At 42.5% G+C, this 22,572-nt stretch overlaps 1 protein-coding gene across 10 annotated transcripts in view; it reads left to right on the top strand.

The window, feature by feature from the left end:
• RBMS3 (RNA binding motif single stranded interacting protein 3) overlaps positions 1-22,572 on the top strand; it is a gene marked incomplete at its 3' end in the record, with an annotated part of 736,788 nt that overhangs the window by 477,410 nt on the left and 236,806 nt on the right. The window lies entirely within an intron of this gene.

Below are 22,572 nucleotides of genomic sequence, written 5' to 3'. Positions count from 1 at the left end.
CTCCAGCAGAGAATCTTGGCTTGGCAAAATGCAGCGGGGACACACAGATTGCCTGGTTTTTGCACGCATGAAGAACTTTGGCGACTGTGTATTGATTGTAGAGCCCATTGCAGATTAAATTATTTTTAGCAACCTCCTTTTAATGGGGATCTCAAATGATCTGGCTGTGCCAGGTTCTGGGACACTTCTGTTTCCCCAGGCAATTTATTTTCCTTACTCTCTCAGCCTGCTGTGCATTTTCTAGCTGCCACCTCATATTCTGCCGAACGGTATGGTTTTATTGCATATGAATAATTCATTATGTATACCTATTGCTTGCCATTCTGAGATTGCTTAGATGAAAGGTGATATGCAAATGCTTTAAATAAAGATAAGCAAATATATAAGATAAATCCCCCGTGACCTTCTCGCTAGTGCTTTAAATCTGCATGGGAGGTCATGCTTGTGGACAAAGTCCATGCAGCAGTAACACGAGGCAGAGGCCTCTCAGTGGTGGCCCCTCTGTCTATGCAACTGTCTCCTGATTGTCCCCCATATTGCTGACATTTAGGTGTCATGTTAAATGCTTGCATTTCACCAGACTGTGGTTCATTGCTCAATTTAGCAGAGAGTTTACAATGGACTTCATTGTGGTTTAAAGATTGCTGTTGATTGGTTGATAAAATTTTAATTGTTGTTTTTATCTTCTTTGCATTGTATTTCAATATTATTGGTAGTTGCTCTGGGCACTGGCTGGTGTCCAAGAACAAGAGATTGATTGATTGATTGATTGATTGATTGATTGATTATGGAGGGGGGGCACTAGAATCCACCCTAACTCTAATTAAATGATGTGCATTTATCTGTGCCACATTCTGTGTAACCATGGTTACTTGTGTTTTAGTAACCTCCAAGTTGGACCATTGTAATTAATTCTACCTGGGGCTGTCCTTGAATATGGACCAGAAATTGCAACGAGTGCGAATCACAGCTGAAAGGGGCAGTCAGCCACAACCATATGGCTCCTATTTGGAAGTGTCTGCATTGGTTGCAAATTGTTTTCTGGGACCAATTGAAGGTGCTTACTTTAACATTTAAAGACCTCAAAAGTAGGGGACCCAAATACTGCAAAAACACTTTCCTTCATATCAAACTGCCTATGCTTTAAGATCAGCAGATGAGGCCCTACACAGGTTGAAGTGTGTGGTGTGGAGGTCCTGGGAAGAGACTTCTTAGTGCTGGCTCCTCACATGCGGAACCCCTCCCTTCTTAGGTGTATTTGGCCACATCTTTATATAGTTTGGGGTGGTTTGTAAGCACATCTTTTTCAACAGGCATTTGGAGGAGACACCTGACTAGGGGGAAAAAAGGTTTAATTTGCTGCTGCACTTAATAAACTGCTACCTAGTTAAATTGTTATGTGTCGTTGTGCTTTGCATTTTAATGATCATGTTATTTTATGGATTTTAATACATTTATATATGGGTGTGGGTGTGTGGGTGTTGTTTGACCTTGGTGTAAATTGACATATGTTAATGGTGGTATATAAGTCATCTAAATAAATTGTTGTGTTATATTTTCAATTTCTATCTTGCCTTACCCCCAAAATGTTTTTGGTGAAACTCTTTGCTGTCAGATGTGCCTATTATGTACAAATGGACCTTGAGATGCGACCATGGAGTGCAGATAATGAAATTGTTCTAAATACCTCAAATTCATGGTTTTGCCATAGGGTTGCTTCCAATGCGCTCAACTAGGAGCAAGCACAAAAGATTTCGGAGCTCTGTACTCTTGTAGTTAGAGACCTCTGTAAATATAAACATGTAAATTCACCCTTAGTAAGATGTGTTGTTCTGCGATTTGTTTTCTGTCCAAAGAACATCTGAAGAGCTAGAAGTTTCTGTCCAAATTTTGAACAGATTGCAATTTTCAAACAAACAGTATTTATGGAAGCCCATCAGGGATCGATTCCAGACATTTTGTCATTTTCTTCTTTGGAGCTGGTGACATGATTACGGTACATCTTTTAAGTTGTTGATGCCCCGTTTATTTCACTCTGCCTTATTCTGTTGTTGTTATTATTATTATTCTCTATTACACACATTCGGATAATGTGTTTATGTGCTTCTTATCTTGTTCTTTGGTGCTGGCCATTGACCACAATAATAAATATTTGATTTGATTTGTATTTATGGAAATATGAGGGCCCAGTATGAGAGATTTTGGAATATGCAGGCCCTTCTACAAGTTGACTTTAGTTCTTTAAGATCTGAACTTTTATCTGCCCTGTTTAGGGAAGTTTTTAATGTTTGAAGTTTTATTCTGTTTTTAATGTTCTGTTGAAAGCCTCCCAAGAGTGGCTGGGGTAGAATTTTTTATATATCTATCTACCTCCACCTCTACTTCTACCTCTACCTCCACACACACACACACACACACACATATATTTACAGTATAAACCTCCCATTTGACTAGATAACTTGCATAATGAATTGGTTCACACTGATCCCCTGTAACCTAAGGCGGAGATTTCAACATTCCCCCCCCCCCCATTTAACAAATTCATAGACTGCTTTTTATCGTATTCATAGGCCACTTTGTATTTTTCTGCTGTGATCTTCAGATAAAGGGTGGTATACATATTTTAACAACAACAATTAATAGATTGAAGCAGTGTGCAAGATTTAAACACTCCAGAATAAAACACAAATTCAAAAAACAATAAAATAACTTGAGTAAACTCTAAAAGCAATAAAACCATATTTACAAATTATTTTTAAAAAGCAACCAAAAAACATTTCCTGCCCCATAAGTGAGTAGGTCATCCATCAGGTAAATCCTTCTTTTTTTAAAAAAAGGTCTTTAGCTGTAAACCCTGCACAGCATATCACTATATAATGGGGGGGGGGGTAACCCATATCACATAATGTAGTGACATTGCCCACAAATGATGGGCAGTACTTCATAGAAATGGCAACAGCTGGACAAATGTGGCTGGAGTAGACGCCCTCTGAAAACTGACACCTGTCAATTGATTTACCTTTCCTGACAACTTTTTCGAAAGAGAGCGATTTTGCTTCCGCTGAATCTTTTTTGCCAGAGAAGTTTTGAAACTTTTTTCTGAGGCTGCTTATGGAAATGAGCCATAAGGGTGAATTAGCTGAATGATTATGCCAGCCAAGATCGGAATCTCAATGCAGAAAGCATGAAATATTGATGCAATTTGGAATTCCTGTAGTTCCTTCACCTGAGAATCTCACATTACATACTTCCAATATTAATTAAGTCTCCAAAGGTCACTGTGAAGCAGGCTGCAGCAAGCATTATCTGCATTTCAAAAAAATGGGACAAAAATGGTGAACGAGAAGAGGATTAAAGTTGAGGTTGTACCTGAATAAGGGTGAAGTGGAGTTATACCGGAAGAGAGGTGAAGTGCCTTTGAGTTACTGAACCCAGAGTTCCTGACAAAAGCTAAGTGGTTCCCTTCAGTAGTTCTCCACTTGCTCCTCTTTTGCCCTATGCTTATCTCATCTTTTGTTCTCCACTGTTGAAACCACAACTATGCACATGCAGGCATTTGAGACAAGTGGATTGGAGTATTGAAAGCCAGCTCAAGATTTGTAGCCGTGGCATAAGCGATTGTGCCGCCTGAGGTGGGTGCTCTTCTGCTGCCCGGCTGCTATTCCTCTTCCGGCCAACCTTTGCCCCACTCCTGCTCATGCCCCCTTATTTATTTTTCCTTTCCTTTTTTTTTCTTTTTACTGTTGCATTGGTGGCGTCAGAACTGGCCTGCCTCGCTTTTCTACATTATGGGAAAGGTGCTAGTAGAGTTGTAGATTGTTGTTGTTTAGTCGTTTAGTCATGTCCGACTCTTCGTGACCCCATGGATCAGAGCACGCCAGGCACTCCTGTCTTCTACTGCCTCCTGCAGTTTGGTCAAACTCATGCTGGTAGCTTCGAGAACACTGTCCAACCATCTCGTCCTCTGTCGTCCCCTTCTCCTTGTGCCCTCCATCTTTCCCAACATCAGGGTCTTTTCCAGGGAGTCTTCTCTTCTCATGAGGTGGCCAAAGTATTGGAGCCTCAGAGCTTCACAATCTGACCTTCCACTGAGCACTCAGGGCTGATTTCCTTAATAGATGTTAATAAAGTTGTAGACAATGAAGTTGTAGATGGTAGGGTGCCGGCGTTTTGCACCTGTTTCGCCCTGGCAGTCCAAATAATCAAAAGGCCGCTGTTCGCGCCCGATGGGGCCCTTTAACTGGGGCTTGCAGGTAGACTGAACTTCTCTAATAAACTGAGTTAAGCATTTGAAAAAATCTATTGAAACCAGACATTATAAGTTCCTTTTAGGCTGGGTAATTCGCAAGTCTTTGTGGCTTTGTTTAAATGTTTTGTATTTTTCTCAGAAGGTTGATAAAGTATGTATAATTATTGTTCTGTGTATATTAATCGCCAAGGTGTTGCATGAGTCGCACAACTTCTATCAGCAGCACAGGTTGCATTTTTCTAATATTATAGGAAAGGCCATCTTCAGTGTGAGGTCTTCTGGGCGAGGTGGTAAGGAGAGCACCTGGTTTGCTGCTGTTTTAAGCTAATATTGTTTTTAGCGTTGCAAAACCACAGCAACATAGCACAGTGTTTGGGAAGAAGTCCATTGCCACTCAGGGGAATGAGCAAGAGGGGGCCCCCAATGCAGAAGGGACCGTGTATCACATTGTGAAGTAAGTGAAGCACATTGTCACCTAGAAAGGGAGGCTTGTAAGGCCATTAAGCCCATAGTCTACAGTTGCCTTCTGCACCATTGCCTGTGTTGAAGCCAGTGGTGACTGTACTCTGTGCATCCAAGGAAAGCCGACTGGAGTTTCTGTCACTTGAACCCAGTACCTGTGAGGAGGTCATAACACCCAGGTATCAGTGGTACTCTAGTTTGCTATCAATGCTGCATTCTGTCTTTCAGTGGATAGGAAACCTAAGGCTGGATATTATTCTGTATCTTGTTGTAACTAACTGACTAACTAACACCTTTCAATCAGTTTTCATGACTTACTCCTCTAGGTCGAACTTGGTATTTAAGTTTGAGTAGAAATACTACTAGCTCATTGTCCCACCCTATTCCCACTGACTTTTTACATTTCCACAAATTGCAGGGTTCTCCCAATCCTGCTCATACCTTCTTGTGATTGAGTGACTACGTTATGGGTACATGAGCAAAAATAATAGCATGAGCATCAGAAATAATGGTAATGGTGATAAATGTCCTCAGTGACTCCACAAACAGAAAGCTGTTGGTTTCAATGCATCTTGTATTGAAGCTGAAGTTTGGAATCTCAGTGTGAAAAAGACCTTGGCAGGGCCATATATTAAATCATGAAAGAGGTTTTCAAGAAGATGTGGACAAAATAAAGGAGATTGGATTGTTTCTACATCTTGTTTAAAGGAATGTTTTCTTAATTTAGCACTTATAGGTTGTTGTTGTTTCTTGCCTAGCCCCAAATCATCTTCTTCTTCGGTGATCACTCGGAGCCGAGTAAGATTGTCTTCCATAAACATGTTTTAACAATGAGTCTGTAAGTGACTGTGGATGCCAATTCTGGATCCACACATCCTTACACGGTGGGGACATTGGTTTCTGGGTGGGAGTTGATCACAGTGTGGATTTGCCAAGCGTGCCTTCCCTTTCGCACGTTTCTCTCAGGAGATGCTGGATTTTGGCATCAATGTGGAAAGATAACTGCCCAGATAACTGCTCTTGCGGAAAGATAACTGCCCAGGTAGGAGAAGTAATCAACATTTTCCAACATTACACCGTTAAATTGGATTTGTGGCGCTGCAGAGCAGTTATTTTGTGCTTGTTGGTGTAGCACTTCGGGGTTTTTTGGATGTTGAGTGATAGGTCAAGCTTTTTGTAAGCTTCTGAGAAGATATTTAGGATGGTTTGGAGGTCATCCTCTGAGCGTGCACACACTACATTGTCATCAGCATGCTGAAGCTCTGTGATGGAAGTTACGGTAACCTTACTCTTTGCTTTCAGCCTGCTCAGATTGAAGAGCTTTCCATCTGTTCGATATATGATTTCTTCTCGGGTGGGGAGTTTCCCTTCGACAAAGTGTAGGATCATGGCAATGAAAATAATGAATAGAGTTGGGGCAATAACACAACCCTGTTCAACACCTGATTCCACTGTGAATGGTTCACTTTGAGAGCCATTGTTATCTGTGATTGTTGTTGTCATATTATCATGGAGGAGCCGAATGATGTTCCCAAATTTATCTGGTCAGCCAGTTTTCTTCATTTAGCACTGATAGGTTGGTGTTGTTTTTTGCCTAGCCCAAATATTGGTTCTTTAAACTAGATGCTTAATATTAAATACGGACATTTTCCAAGGAGAGGTATCCAGTGGTTTCTGCTTTGCTTCCAGAAACCTTTCCTCAGCAATGTATTATAGATCATTTTGAGAAGCTCACAGCAGTACGTACATGACAACATGAGTAGATGGAATTCCATCTCTGCCATCATGGTTAAAGTGTCAAACATGGACCTTGGGAGATCAGTATTCAAATCCCTACTCAGCTATGATGCTCCTGGGGTGACCTTGGACCAATCACTGCCTAAACTACCTCACAGAGTCATTATGGGGATTAAATGAGGAGGTGCTAGAACCATGTAGACCAGTGTTCCCCAACTTTGGGTCTCCAGCTCTTTTTGGACTACAACTCCCATCATCCCTCGCTAGCAAGACCAGTGGTCAAGGATGATGGGAATTGTAGTCTGAAAACAGCTGGAGACCCAAGGTTGGGGAACACTGATGTAGACTGATGCCTTGTGGAGTAAAAAGACGGGAAATCTAAGAAATAAATTTATATAAACACGCATGATATAAGAAACCAGGGCCAAATTGCATAGAAAGCTTTGAGTTCTGCAGTCAGGATGATGGTTTTCAGTTTGCAACGCTCCCTCCCACTCTTTTTATGAATAACTTCTTGATAATTACTACATAATTACTACCCATCTAAAGGCTACTTAGCTTTGCACTTGATGTCAATTATTATTATTTAGTTGAAATAAATAAACCCCGGCATTCTAGATCCCATTTTGGGTGATGGGTGTGTGTGTATTCAAACACCAGTTCTTTTGACTCTGTCACCCCGGCCACTTTTTTACGATATCGCAGCAGGATAATAAATCTGAATCTTTTGGCGTTGAAACTTCAGAGTTGCTATTTTAATCTTCTTAATTATCTCATTTTTCTCTAAAGCAAAGCATTCATTAAGAGCCATAGTAAGGCTTCAGTAAACTTGTTTTCATCATTTACACCATAAAGACCAAGTAAGACCTCCATAGAAACTTTGGAGACTTAAGCAGCATGGAAATTGTTCGGAATACTTTTGTAATGAGGCTGACGACATTCCAGAGCGTTTGATGAGGAACTCAACATCTGTTAGAAGTATAGGTTCCTATCCAATTGCTATATAGAATGTTTGCACACAAAAACACAGTATAAAAATCTGTCCATCTCGTGAAAGCATTAACTGTCTCAAATAGTACTTATACTTAGGCTTGAGACGTACTGTCTCAATAATAATTCCTAATTAACATGCAATGGATCTTCAGGGATGAAGGCAAAAGGAAGGTACCATCCACTTTGCAAAAAGGATTCCTCTCTCTGCTGCTTGCTTAGGCTGCTATTTTGCTTCAAATCCTCCTGTTCTCCTCCAAAACAGGCCTCCCAGGAGCTAAGCAGCTGTTTATCATGAAACTTTAGAACGTTAAAAAAAAAGTAAGGCTAAATAATTAATGTTTCCGGCCACCATGTAAGGAAACCAAGGTTAGGCGGCATGAGAAGGTGGAAAGCCCTTGTGTAACACTTTTGGGATGTTCATTTTAATAATGCAATAATGACAATCATAAAAATATTAATGTATGTCTATTAGGATTATTATTATTATTTAAAAACTCACTTTAAGTTACCGTGCGTAAGTCCACTAACACAACACAACACAGACAGGAAACATTTGTGTAATGAATCAATCAATGTACATCACACCCTCACCCAAACTTTTTGGTATTGCACCAAAAAAACCTAATCAGGTATGGAAGCTCCTTATAATACCACATCAGATAAACATCAGTCAAATTAATTTTTGGCACAAAATCCTCAGAGGAGCTATTTTCAGTTACCATCACTCAATCAAAAGTACTGTTCATTAAAGAGTTGAAGGCAATATGCAGAACAGCTTGCATTGACTGCTTTGTGTTAGTCTTCAGTGGTTACACTCACAAAATTTCATGTACTTTTTATTTCATTTTTTAAAAATAGTTTTCCCAGAGTTGTTGCAGTTAAAGTCGGTGATGGCTCTGTCATACTTTTCAGAGGAAGAAGACTTTTAAGCAAGCCCGATTTTTTTGAAATTTCCCATTCCTGACCTCCAGTCAACTTTCTTCTGCCCAGGCACTTGACAGTTTTTTCACTGGGTATTTATCATCAGACTGTGTTTAAACCTACTTCACAGGAACACCAAGCCATGCACAGTGGCAACAAATTTAATAAATAAATAACTGTTTTCCAACCGGCTGTATGCCGGCTACAGGACTGATAAGTAGAGCTGCTCGGTTGGATAATCAATGAAAAACACTTTGAATGACTAAAAGGATAACTTCAAATAAACATATTTGACTGCCTGGAATACAATATACAATCATCAAGAATTCAACAGAAAATAAGGATGACGATCTATGAGATATACCAGGAACAATGATTAAAGACAGGCATAGGCAAACTCGGCCCTCCAGCTGTTTTGGCACTACAACTCCCATGATCCCTAGCTAACAGGACCAGTGGTCAAGGATGATGGGAGTTGTAGTCCCAAAACATCTGGAGGGCCGAGTTTGCCTATGCCTGATTAAAAACAAGCCACTAATAGGTTTTATTTTGTAAGTATTTTTTTTTTTTAATCAAGTTGTATCCAGTGCTGTACAAGCAGTATTATGTTTGGCCAACAGGGCACCCGCTTTCTCTCCCCTCCCCGTGAACGACCAACATCTGCTCCAGTGGGTCCTCCAGTGCTTGCAACAGATTTTGAAGGTGTGCAAGGGGCTGCAAGTGTGAAATGGGGGAAATTCTGTTGCACAAGTGGACATCTGCTGCACAGTCGGAACAGCAGCATTGGATACAGCTCTTAAGTTTATAACCCCATCCCCCATGTTGACCAGCATGGAGGCAACACCACTGGTGTGTGTTGGGTGGGAGCAATCCACTGCAGGCTGAGCGTTGCCTGTAGTAAGCTTGTAGTAACGTTAAGGCTTACTGGGCTATGATATACATTGGTACCTCTAGTTCAGGGGTCAGCAAACTTTTTCAGCAGGGGGCCAGACTATATTTTTTTTTGGGAAATTTAACAAATTCCTATGCCTCGCAACTAACCCAGAGATGCATTTTAAATAAAAGGACATATTCTACTCATGTAAAACACACTGATTCCCGGACCGTCCGCAAGCCAGCTTGAGAAGGTGATTGAGATGGATCCGGCCCCCGGGCCTTAGTTTGCCTACCCATGCTCTAGTTGCATGCACCTCTGGATTCATATCCTTCGGGTTAAGCTCACGGCAAACCCGGAAGTATTTTTCTGGGTTTTGCCGCATGCGCAGAAATGCTCTACCGCACTGTGCGCATGCTCAGAACAGGCACCTCCTATTGCAAAAACCTTGGGATCCGACCAGAGCTCCGGGATGGATCCTGTCCACAACTGGAGGTACCACTGTATAATGAAATGAAAACGGTGTTTAAAATAACCTTTGTAAATAATAAAAAAGCTTTTCTTTGGGGAATTATAGGGCCAGAACTACCTAAAATGTATAAAAACTTATTCATGTGTGGTACTACAGCGGAAAGAATGTTACTTGCCCCAAAACTGAAAGAAGCAGAAGTCCCAGTAAATGAAGAATGGATACAAAAACTTATGAAATCTACGGAAAAGGCAAAACTTACCGGAAGAATAAGAAATCAAGATAGCAATATTTTTTTTATAATCAAAGAATGGAAATGAATATTTACAGATAAATTATAAACAGATAAAAACATTGGCAGGATTATTGTAACAACCCGCAGTTTTATAACAGTATATATTGAAAGAAGATGAATAAATGAGCAAATTAATTTGGATATACAGAAGATATTAAAAAATAAATTTAAGGAACCACAGAAAGAGGGGGGGGGGGTGGAAGTCAGGTTTTGAAATGTCAAAATGAGTGTAAAATTTGTGAAATGTATAAAATTTGTGAAATGTATAAACTTGAAAAGTATGTATGTATGTATGAATGAATGAGCCTTGCCCAGGCAGTCAGGAAGCTGCCGCTGGTACTTCTCCTGTGGCCGATAGAGCACAGAATGCTTCCAAATAAGATGGTATGTTCTTCAGGATTCAAAGTTTAATGGGACCCTGTCTTCAAGCACATCAGTCATTTAGCGGTCATAGCTAAATGTTTTAAAGCCCACCTTTACCATCTACCCTGACAGCCACAAGTCATCAGTACTTTAGATGTGGTGGTGATGCAGAGCTTAGACAAAATTTTATAGATCCACTCCTATGTCAATTTAGCTTCCTACCCGGAGAAAACCAGGTTTTACACTTGCCGAATAATGTCACTAGAGCTATACCTTCCTTGGTGGCCAAATTTCTTTTTTAGCTTTTAAGCGTCGCAAGACTATAATTGACTGTATTGATATGGGGCTATCTGTTTAGCCCATTTTAGTGTTGGCTAAGCTCTAAAATCTTCCTGGATGTTTAACGGTGTATTGACACATGTACTTTTTCTGACTGACGGTCGAATAAAAGGTTGATGATGATGAGATGTGGTGGTGAATCCACTGATCATCTGCCCCATTTAGGTTTGCTTTGCAAAAATGTAATGGGTGATTTGTTTCTAAAAGTCAGGATGAAAAACTATCAGATAAATAAGTAAAATTGTATTTAATAGCATTTATTCAACTCTTGATTTCATACAGCTGTCTGTGTGATAACTGGGGTAGTCTAGAGTCTGGCAGAGAGCAGGTGGAGTGAAGACAGAATCCAGGAGTTGTGGAATGAGACTGGTGGATTTGGGGAAGAGTCAACAGTGAGAATTCTTTGTTGGCTAAGCGGTTTCCCTGTGTTTCAGTGCCTGCCGTGATGCAATGCACTGGATGGGCTAGGAAAATAAAAGAATGAATGAGTTCATTTTATAAAACAAGATGATTCATGAATAAGTATGAAAGATTTCTTGACTATGAAAAATTTCCCAGGAAACTTAGCCAGAAGAGATAACCAGCAAGTCATGTGACAATGTATTCATATGAAATCTGTTCTATGCTGCTTTGATGGCTCTTGTGAATTCCCTTGGCCCTACTTTGATATGCATTGCAGGAGAATTAGGATCACTTTATGTAGTGTAACACTAGCTGAGATGGCATCAGACTTAATCATAAATTATTATTTTTTACTGTTTCCCAGCTCTAGTTAGGTAAAACATTATACTACAGAAATGAGCAGTACGTCAGCTGGAGAAAACAGGGCACTCACTTTGGAGTGCTTAGACAACGCGGTATTTTGGAAAATGTTGTGCATGGCTTTCAAACCTTTTATATCTGGCAAGCAGGAAATACGAATCCGACAAATGAGTTAAGCATTGCAGAGCGATGCCTATTTTCCTTTCGTGCTGAGGAAACTCCAAACACCACATGTGTGAGTTGTTCAACCGCAGCTATGAAGTGTAAGAACCCGGTGCTCAGTTTGCGACATGTGTTCGTTCCAGCCTTGGAAAGCATGCCTTAAATCGCCAAGGACACTGCAGCCAACTCTTTGGTAATAATTTAAGTTCAGCACATTGCATTTGTGCAGAGCAGAAGCTAGCATTTTTTAAAAATGCTGTGTCATTATATCTAGAGCTGGTCAGTAATTTTTTCCCCATAGGTGTTTGTTAGAAAAGGCATTGCAATGCTCCCTTGCTAAGTAGCTTTAGTTGCAGAAGGGAAATCAGTAAATGTCTGATAAATCAATAAGCAAAAATTATATATGGCCTGTGTGCATGTTTGTCTACATGTCAGGATTCAAGGCAGCTGCAGGTCCAGAACCTGGGACCTTGGCAAGGCAAGAAAGAGATTAAGTCTGTTGAACAGTTCTGGCCACGAGAGGAATCAGGAAGACTGTCATAGCCCTGGACTTAGTGCGGCCACTTAGTATGTGTCGCCAAAATGAAAGGACAAAAAGAGGATGCTCATAAAATGTGGAAATTATTATTTATACGTAAAGGCACACCTTGATATATAATTGCTATAATTTAGATAAAAATGTAAACTATATTGCATAGTGGGGAAGACTGCGAGCAAGTGACCTGCTTCTGTCCAGGTTCTATTGATGGCCAGCTTCAGAGTCCCAGTGCTCCCTTTTTATGGTTTGCTGTCTTTAAACTGCACTTGGACTCGATGCCCCTTCAGAGAAATGACCCCTTTGATGAGAAGATAGCTGTTCAGATAGAAGACCATCCTCTATAAATTAGGACTTGTCCGCCATTGCGGCAAATGAAGAGCAGAAAAAAACCCAAAGGGTTGTGTGTTGTCAATTCCTTGCTCCTTCTTGCCAGTCAGTACCCATAATTGGTGTCTCCCACAGCTCTGAGTAGAGCTCTGAGCTCTACTTTTCCAGTTACAGAGGCAGTGAACCTCTGGCTTAGCAGAGTGTGGCATCAGAAGCAGAACACTGCTCCTGTAACTCCCGGATCTCCATGGAGGTGGGAACCAGAACACATAATGTCTGTGCAGGAAGCCTTCAGTAAGCCTCTGACTAGCACCAGTGCTCCATAGTATCTGCCCTCTAGCCTAGACCAGGCTTCCTCAAACTCGGCCCTCCAGATGTTTTTGGCCTACAACTCCCATGATCCATAGCTAGGAGGACCAGTGGTCAGGGATGAGGGAACTGTAATCTCAAAATATCTGGAGGGCTGAGTTTGAGGAAGCCTGGTCTAGACTTTGCTGGTTAGCCTCCAACTTGCACAGTATGGAAGCTCAGAGTTTGAAATCAAACTCTGCTCTCCAGCATTGCCTGCCTTTCAGGTTCTGCAACCCTTGAAAACCTAACTTCTCACCACCAGCCAGTGACTTCCCTATACCTTTGGTCACTGCTAAGAACTGGGGTGCAGTTTCACCCCCACTACCATCTGGGTGGCAGCCATGGTTTCCAGATGAGGTGAGTTCATTTCTGGGTTGAAACCAAGACCCATTTCTTCTCAGTTTGCCCTGGGCCTGCTCTGCCAATGCAGGAAAGGGGGAAAGCTTGACTCTTGCACCCTGCCTCTGGCCACACTTGTTGTTTAGTCGTTTAGGCACTCCTGTCTTCCACTGCCTCCCGCAGTTTGGTCAAACTCATGTTGGTAGCTTCGAGAACACTGCCCAACCATCTTGTCCTCTGTCGTCCCCTTCTCCTTGTGCCCTCCATCTTTCCCAACATCAGGATCTTTTCCAGGGAGTCTTCTCTTCTCATGAGGTGGCCAAAGTATTGGAGCCTCAGCTTCAGGATCTGTCCTTGCAGGGAGCACTCAGGGCTGATTTCCTTCTGGCCACACTAGTTTCACACTATATTTCTTTGACTGACCTCTCAATGCATTTGCAAGCTTTTCATTGAAATGGGCTTTGCAAGCATAAGCTAAGGATGTCCCTGTGGCAAGCTGGGCTCTCCACCCCAATTCGAAGTTTTCAGATGTGGCAACTTGCCCGTACGACTGCTCCTTCATTGCAGTGGAGAGTTTCACATTGGTGCACAAAGGGAAGAGCTTGGCATTGCTGAAACGAGCTACCGCTATTTTTAGGAAGTCATGATGTATAAACAATGCCTTCTGCTCGCATTGAGGCTGTGTGTGTGTGGTGTGCTTGTGTGTGTGTGTGTGTAAAAGAAATAGGACTGACACCCTAACAGGGGTTAGGGATTGAAAGTTGGGGTGGCAAGTAGGGCGATTAGGAGAGATCAGGTCCACCTCCTCAGCCATCTCCAAATGCCACAGGCTCATAATTGAGTCGTTTCTAAAAAGACAGCTTGACCACTCTATAGTTTCTGGGTCACCACAACTATTTCCTATTCTAAGCATAGCAAATAGCTGTGGTTATCTCTGAGGCGATTATGCCGAGTTTTGGGTGAGTCTGACTTTGAACGTGTGCTGCTGCTGTTCATTTTCACATTTCCTAAAATCCCAGTGCTTTCGCTTTTGTGAGGTGGTGTTCTTCAGCTGGTTTTGCTATTAAACACAGAGCGCTCCAAGTCTTTCCGAAACGTATGGTTATGTTTTTCTTCTTATCAGCTCAGTTTATTTATCTGGAACTGCACTCTGCAGGATCCATATTCTACACCATTTGTTATAATTTGTTTCATAATTTGATTGTTTGGCAACAAGAATAATGGCTTTATCCCAAACTCAATTCCATCCTTTTAATAGCTCCCCCGTCTTTCAAATGGAGACCAGACCAAAGCCATTAACAAAACCTTACTCAAATTTCAACTCTTACATTATAGACGAGTAAGATTTAGTAAAGTAATAAGGCATATGCTTGATTCTGAGTGGCCTTAATTAAACATACATGTATAGCTAAATGTCAGTGTGGGCTTAAATAATGTACTGAATTGGGGGCTTAAAGACCAGCATAATAGTTGTGAAAAGGAGCCTGATGGGAATCTAGGACACCATTGCACTAATACTTGAGATGTTTCCTAATGCGATGAATAATTCTGTTGAATTCATTTTGAATTATACTGTGTAAGTTTCAAATTGGAATCTCACAACAATAGAAGCTTGAAATTATTCCATCTTTTTTTACACCTAGATAATCATGGCAGCTGCCTCTTGAGGTCAAGAGGGTGCTGTGTTCTAATCAGATAATTGGAGGGAATACAATAGTTGATAAAAAAAATGATTTGCTGGAAGATTTTGGTTTTGTCTGCAAGAACGTAGGAAGCTGCCATGTACTGAGCCTCTTGGGGTTGTATCTAGTGCTAGTAGTATTCAGAGACGACCTGTTGAATTGAATGGGCATGAGTAATGTAGGGCTGATAACATCTATGGGACTACTCTGAGTAAAACTTAGTTGGATACAACCCTTGGTCCATCTGGTTCAGTATTGTCTACTGGCAATGTATCTCCAGGGTTTGGGGCAAGAATCTTTCCCAGCCCCATCTGCTGTGGCTTGAACCTGCAACCTTCTGCACACAAAACATGAGCTATGACCTTGCCCTTTGCTTGCCTAGTGCAGAGTCTGCCTATACATGCCAATCAGTGACCACAGTGGCACCCGTACATGAAAGCACCCATCGCAGATAAAATGTATCAGTCAGGCGTAACTTTTTATCACATCATGCAGTGATATTCAACGGAAGCAACACACACATGTTCCGCAGAGTGTCAGAAATCGTAAGGCATTTGGGTAGCGTGGAATACGTGTATGTATCAATCAACTATTGGCTGGTAGGTAAAAGGTAAAGGACCACTGGATGGTGAAGTCAAGTCAGAGGTGACTATGGGGTTGCGACGCTCATCTCTCTTTCAGGCCGAGGGAGCCAGCGTTTGTCCACAGGCAGCTTTCTGGGTCATGTGGCCAGCATGACTAAACCGCTTCTGGTGCAACGGAACACCGTGATGGAAACCAGAGCGCACCTTCCTGCCACAGAGGTACCTATTTATCTACTTGCACTGGCATGCTTTCGACTGCTAGGTTGGCAGGAGCAGGGACAGAGCAATGGGAACTCACTCTGTCTTGGGGATTCAAACTGCCGACCTTCTGACTGGCAAGCCCTAGAGTGGTTTAGACCACAGTGCCACCCGCATCTTGGCTAGTATAGAAGCCTCACAAGCAAGCTGAAAGCCTGGACCATACCTGCCAAAGCAATTATTCTTTGGGAAAGCCATCTAGCTGAGTTGTGGGGTAGATGCTTTGTGTGCAGAAGGCCCTGGGTTCAGTTACTGGCAGCACATTACTGGACCAGACGGACAAACAATCTGAACTGGACTAAGGAAGCTTCTTATGTTCTTCACAACACAACAGCTGTTGTGATGTTATATGCCAACAATTTGTTTTAATGCCTTACAAGCCTATATATATATATATATGTATGTATGTATATGTTGACAGTGAACTCATTCTCCATATGTAGGCAACGGCACTATCCCAACACAAGACATCGACAGGCTTGGGAGAACCCTGAGCCTTGCTGATGTACCAAAACAACAACAACCTTCAGACCTTCAAGTCCTTATTTGTTCAGGGCTAAACCTAGGGACGCGGGTGGCGCTGTGGGTTAAAGCCTCAGCGCCTAGGGCTTGCCGATCGAAAGGTTGGCGGTTCGAATCCTCGCGGCGGGGTGCGCTCCCGCTACTCGGTCCCAGCGCCTGCCAACCTAGCAGTTCGAAAGCACCCTCAGGTGCAAGTAGATAAATAGGGACCGCTTTCTAGCGGGAAGGTAAACGGCGTTTCCGTGTGCAGCTCTGGCTCGCCAGAGCAGCTTCGTCACGCTGGCCACGTGACCCGGAAGTGTCTTCGGACAGCGCTGGCCCCTGGCCTCTTAAGTGAGATGGGCGCACAACCCCAGAGTCTGGCAAGACTGGCCCGTACGGGCAGGGGTACCTTTACCTTTACCTTTACCTTTAAACCATTCATACGGGACGCGGGTGGCGCTGTGGGTTAAACCACAGAGCCTAGGGTTTGCCAATCAGAAGGTCGCGGTTCAAATCCCCACGATGGGATGAGCTCCCGTTGATCGGTCCCTGATCCTGCCAACCTAGCAGTTCAAAAGCACATAAAAGTGCAAGTAGATAAATAGGTACCACTCCGGCGGGAAGGTAAACGGCGTTTTCGTGCGCTGCTCTGGCTCAGCAGAAGCGGCTTAGTCATGCTGGCCACATGACCTGGAAGCTGTACACCGGCTCCCTCGGCCAATAAAGCGAGATGAGCACCACATCCTTAGAGTCACCCACGACTGGACCTAATGGTCAGGGGTTCCTTTACCTTTTAAACCATTCATGGCACAGAAGCCCTTGTAATCAGATATCCGAATGGTTATATGCCTGCCTAAATAACTCAGTTGGTTAGAGCATGGTGCTGATCACAACAAGGTTACAGGTTTGATCCCTTTTGATCCTAAGGGTCCCTTCCAACTCTAGCTACGATTCCTAAACTGAACCTCAAATCATGGCCCACTGAGAACTGAGCATGCTCATTGGCCACAGTTGGGGGAAATAGAAAGTTTGCTTGTTGTGTGTGTTAAATGTAGTACAGTATCTTGAAAGAGGGTTTGGCGGGCTGGAACCCTGGAAAGGAGCCCTCCATACTGTTTTGTTGCAGATCCCACTTGTGGTTTCCTGTTTCACAAATCTGTGCCCTTCTCTCATGTGGTTTCCCTGTGTGCACCAGATAATGGGAGTGCTTTACCCTTCTTAAGGAAGGAGAATGAATGAGGCTGCAATCCTGTACACACGTTTTATGGAGTAACACAGTGGGAATTACTTATGGGTACGTAAGCTTGCATAGGACTGCTGTGTAGGCTCCTGAACTGTAAAAGTTGGTAAGAAGAGATCGCTTGGGATGCATATGCAGTTCGGGATGCTGTTCCTGACAGTGGCTAGCAAGATGCTTACATGCAGAACAAGAAGGAACAACCCTGCCCTGTTGTTTGGCACCGTCATCTGATAAACAGAAATATCCCGCTTCTGAACCTGCAGGTTCCATTTAGCAATTCTCGTTTGTTTCTTCGTCCTCTAATAAAGTGCTACTCGTGCAGTCCCCTTCTGCCTTCACTTTGAAGCTGTTCAAGGCAGAGGTTTCTTTGAAGATAGCTTAAATTGCTGCAATCCCATTTATTCATAGGATGTTTTCAGTCCGGTGTGTGATCTGCCAAGTACAGCCAATATGGTCAATTATAGCCTTAACACAGCCTTCTTTATTGGCTGATGTTGGTGGCCTCGACTGTTTTGGTTCATTTCTAAATTAAACTCAAAGCAGGGGAGGAGGGGAGAGGGGAAATCTCTTTCCTTATGCATTAATTTGCAGAGATCTCCGGAAGCTCTCTGCCCCCGTCTCTTTGTGGCTGCTGGATCTAAACGTTTCTTTTTGTGATAACTTCTGCCTTCATGAGACAAATCACATGGCTCTCTTGCATTTCAGGGCAGGCTGTGTGGAGGGGAGGCAGGGATGAGACTCAGCTCAGTATTTTAATTATTTTTGAGCCTTTGTTGTGATAAAAATGAGGGTTGGGTAGAATTGGTTATTTGCTGAGCTTTGGGCTCAGTTAAAGAGCTCTTTAAAAAAGAGAAAAAAGCTTGTGGCTGTGCTATCATTCACAACCCAATGCACTCATCTTTGAGTATGTAATTTACAGATGGAGAATACTGGAGAGGCTGAACTCTTTTTCCATTCCACAATTAGATTAACTGCTGGGGCATCTCTCTGAACTTGTTCTAAGGGTATACTGAACTGTTCTTTGTGATCTGAAGCACTGGTACTTTCTTATCTAAAGCACCACTTGGGAAAGAACCAAGTTATCCTCCAAATTCCTGTGTGCTTTCCCTCCTCAATGCATCATCTGAGATCTGATATTTTCATTAAACTATTGATACCAAAGTTCAGTTTGGGGGGGCGGGGGAGCCTTCGAAAAAGAAAGAAAAAAGCGAACCGGCAGCTTCTAACTGAAAAAGCACCACATAGAACGAGAGCACCAGTATTTTATTATTTAGCTCACTCTTCAGAGCTGTAGACTTTTTCCCTGGTGCTTATAAATGATATTTTATGACTGTTTCTATCTTGTTGTGCTTCGCTGATGCTTTGCTGGGTTTACATAAGGGATGATGCTGTCTGTGACAAGAGCGATATTTGTATGCCTATTAGAGAGATGACACATGTTGCACTTCAAAAATCATTGATACCAAGTTCTTACTGTAAACGAAAGCTTATTCTCACTGGGTTTGGGGTTTGTCATTTAAAGGAGAAATTGAAAAGCAAGGCAGCTTTAAAAATCTATGCCCATTAGAGTACTTTTTTTTTTTTTTTTTTTGCTCTTTGGCTGTTTTAACCAACCAGAAATAGGCATTGCAGGTGGTAACAACTCCTTCTGCCCCTTCATGTCAAAAACAGGCTAATTTTTAAAAGAACCATGCACAGCAGTTTAAGAATGCAAAATTTCTGTTCCTCAAATTGGAATTATTTGCTGATTTTGAAAATGTAAGCAGTGATGCCTGACAATAATATGCAATGAGCGGCATTTTAAAAGCAGGGAAACCAAACCAGATCGGATGTTTTCTGCAAGGTGTACTCATTTTTGTATTATAACATTGGGCTGGAGTGGCCTTTTTGTGATGATGCTTTTTTAATTGATCTTAGTGATTGTGCTGGGACTGCAACTGTTGAGGCACAATTTGCTTTAGTGCTGGACCAGTGTCCCCCAAACTTCTGATACCCGAGGCTTGCTTCCCTCTCCACTACCACTTCAGCCCAAGAACTGAAAATAGAGGCATTCAGCATTATTATACCCAGAAATGTTTGCATATAAAGTGAGAAAGAGTTACCCATTCTGCATGTTTCATTATGAGTCACTAAGAACATATGATGCACCAGATCAAAGTACTATCTAGTTCAGCATCCTCTTTCTGCCAGTCATAATAGAATAATAATAAATTGTTATTTATACCCCACCCATCTGGCTGTGTTTCCCCAGCCACTCTGGGTGGCTCCCAACAGAATATTAAGAACACGATAAAACATTACAAACTTCCCTAAAACAGGGCTGCCTTCAGATGTCTTCTGAAAGTCAGACAGTTGTTTACTTCCTTGACATCTGATGGGAGGGCATTCCACAAGGTGGGTGCCATTACTGAGAAGGCCAGTAAACCAATAATGACAGATATGCTCATTATTAGACACAGATCTGAAAACTATTTGCACCAGTAGGATGCCTATGAGAGCCCTAGAAGCAGGATGAGGGCTGCATTTGTTTTCCAGGTAGCCCTACCTCCATGAATGGGTCTAATTCTGCTTCAATGCCATCTAGGTTGGTGGCTGCTGCCTTCTTCTGGATGTTGGCCTTGATTGGAAGGAGCCCAGAGCATTGGCCCATGTAAAGACCAGCAGGCATTCACCACTGTATCAGGGCAAGTACATGCTCCAGTCGCATCCAAAGAAGAGCTATTTGCCCCACCAATAGATGCTTATTGCAAAGAGACAAGACCAGGGTGGTGTTTCATTCAGAAGTGTGGGTAGGTACTATCCTTCTCAGGATAGCTTTAACACTGCAGTGTGCCTGCTCTCTTCTTGCTCCACTGTTGAAATCCAGACTTAGGCATGCAGCTGTTCTATCCAGAGTCAGGCCACTGGCCCATTTACAAGGGTTGTTGACGGCAGCGGGCAGGGCTGTCCAGGTAGAGGTCCTTCTCACATCTACTACAGGAGGACCTTTTAATGGGAGATACCAGGGACTGAAACTGGAGAATCCTGCATGCAAAGCAAGCTATGGCTTCTCATCTGCGCCAGGAAAAGGCATATCCTTAATTTCCTTTTCATTGTGGTTTTCTTTCTTTGCAGTATATATATCGTTCATAAACAGTGATTCATGCACAGTGATTTTATTTAAAGGTCAGATTCCTTCTAGTTTTGCACTGTAACACAGCTAGAGCCATGGCAGGCTGTAGACCATGAAGGAAATCTCAGTTTGTTGCCTGTGCTTGTTTTATCTGTGTCCTTTAAAAAAATATGGGTTAGATATGTGACCAGACCAACGTCCCACAGCTCATTTGGTGGACATACAGTACAGTGGTACCACAGGTTCCATACGCTTCAGGTTACAGACTCCACTAACCCAGAAATAGTACCTCGGGTTAAGAACTTTGCTTCAGGATGAGAACAGAAATCGTGCTCTGGCGGCGCAACAGCAGCAGGAGGCCCCATTAGCTAAAGTGGTCCTTCAGGTTAAGAACAGTTTCAGGTTAAGAACAGACCTCCAGAACGAATTAAGTTCTTAACCCAAGGTACCACTGTATTGTAAACTAATGTGTGGAAGTGGTAGGGGCTGTGAAGTCCAGTCCAAAGCATGTTTATTTGACACAAGTTGCAGTGAGTTTATATTTTTTAAATTTATACTCCACCTTCACTTATAAAATGCCCAAGGCATGGCTTACTTCAAGTAAGTGTGCATAATATTTTGCTTTCCAGTTGTGTGGTTTAAAACACATTTTGGAATAGAGGCAGGAAAGATGGAATGGTGGACTAGGCACCATCTTTCCCATAGGGCTTAGTGGTGTGTTGCACCAAGGTGCCAGCCTCTCAGGGCCTCTCAGCCTCTCAGGGCCTCTCAGCCTCTCAGAGCCTCTCAGCCTCTTTCCCTATATGGTTGATGGGGCACATCTTCTCTCCCAAGCCTCTGCTGGGATTGCTTTCCTGCAGCGCCATGGGGGACAGTTGCGCCCCCTCCCCAATGGCTGGCAGTGCGCAGCTTCACGCCCCCTCTATCCATGGTAATTTGGGGGCGCTGTGCGGATATTTTCACCCCAGCGCCACATCTGCTAAAGACAGCCCTGCTTCACTCCAATCCACCTCGAGAGCCCTGCCCCTATTTTGATGTTTTGTGATGGCACGGATTGGCTCCCACCTCCCTAGGCAACCTTGCTACCCCTGTGTGGCAGCAAAGCACCCAGAGTCACACTGAAGGGAAGCAGCATGTTCTCTGCCAGCTGTACTGACTCGCAAATACTGTTTCCAGTAAGTCGAAAATGAGGCATTATTGTAAAAATGTGTTAAAGTTTGCAAAAGGCCAAAAAAATGTAGGGGTTTTTTTTCTGGAGCTTTGCTAAAGAATTGAGCGTTTCCATATTTTAATTACTTGTTTGTTTGTTCTTTTTTCACATCAATACCACGGCAAAAAATCACCCTGCTGTGAAAACAGCGTACTGTATTCAGAATTGAGACTCGTAGAAAACATATTTACTGGCAGAATCATCTGCTACCTCGGCACTGTCCTAGTATTCTGTAGATCTTTTTTGGGCAGAAAACTTTGAACTCATACTTATTCTTTTTTTCAAAACGCAATAACAACGCAAGATACATGGGATTATTGCAAATGAATTTAACCGACATTGTATGAGAAGGAAATTGATTTTCACACACAGTGGTTAAAAAGAGAAGAAGTACGTAACAGTAACTTGACCAGTGTATGCTACAATTTCTGTGCCAGCTCTTGGCACCAATGGGAGATTTCCCCTGTAAATCAAGTATCAGTTTCAGAAAAGGAATTTTCCTCAGAGCCGCAGCAGGAGAGAAAAGGATTTAATTCCCCTTCGATGCTTGCTCTGATCCTACTAATGATCAGGCTGATGCAATAGGCTTTTCTTTTAAAGCTGCCCATCAGGTGCCAAGAGAACGTTGCATTTAGTTTAGCCTGTAGGAGAAAGGGAAAACATATACAAATATAATTTAGTTCACATGGCAGGTATATTTTTTAATGTTCCAGGAGGGTCCAATGCAGACATGATGACTCTAGCAAATGATTTAAGAAACTTCTAAGTACTGTGTTGTTGTTTTGTCAACGCCCCCCCATG

This window comes from Podarcis melisellensis, assembly GCF_964234715.1.
Source record: "Podarcis melisellensis genome assembly, chromosome: 12".
NCBI classification, from domain to species: domain Eukaryota; kingdom Metazoa; phylum Chordata; class Lepidosauria; order Squamata; family Lacertidae; genus Podarcis; species Podarcis melisellensis.
This window is presented reverse-complemented; position numbering and strand designations above follow the sequence as displayed.